The sequence below is a fragment of the Dermacentor albipictus genome, chromosome 1 (genome assembly GCF_038994185.2).
Source record: "Dermacentor albipictus isolate Rhodes 1998 colony chromosome 1, USDA_Dalb.pri_finalv2, whole genome shotgun sequence".
Classification (NCBI taxonomy): domain Eukaryota; kingdom Metazoa; phylum Arthropoda; class Arachnida; order Ixodida; family Ixodidae; genus Dermacentor; species Dermacentor albipictus.
In genome coordinates, this window is record NC_091821.1 from 90,826,306 (window position 1) to 90,827,078 (window position 773).

Below are 773 nucleotides of genomic sequence, written 5' to 3' on the forward strand. Positions count from 1 at the left end.
CCCACCTCTCCTCACCCTCCTCGTTTCCGGTTCAGTGAGTGCCCCTCCCCCCCCCCCTCCACCCCGAAGAAAATTTTTTGCTGCGTCAATGAAAGCAGTAGTTTACAATATCAGTACTTTACATAGCCTTACATAGCCTTAATGAGTGCACATCGGCAGTGGAAGCGTTTCGAGGAACATTTCATCACTACACGGAGGCTGGCGAATGAAGTACTGGATGTACTTACGGCAAGGGCTACTGAAAAACCCGTCGAGTAGTTTCATTGAGTGACTGCTTCATGTGCAGTGACTATTGCGATAACTTCAAGTGCTATAGACTTTCGTCCGCCTAAACACTTGCGGGTTCGTTCCGAATATCTGATAACCTTTTGTAAAGCTGTAACACATATTGCATGTTTTGAGACCAAGTACATAGAAAGCGCTTGGTACATAAATGAGAAAGGGGGGTCCTGGAAGAGGAGACAACAGTTATTTGCCTCGCACTGCGCAGTCCGTCCGGAGGCATGCAATCAATGTGAAGACTAGGGTGGCGAAGTGACGCCTCAACCACACTTCCACTTGTTTCGGCTTCTATGCCATTGTTTAAAACTCATGCCACAAGTTGCTGCTCACAAAAGAGACAGAAGGGGAGAAAAAAAAAATTCTGGGAAGAGCGACAAGCTCTTTGTTGCTGCTGTCCTCTCGGGCGGGGGCCGTATCTGGAACTTATACAATGTGGACAGGAAAATGCGTTCAATTCGTCGCTCTTCATTTGGTTGTCCTGCACGTCTGAA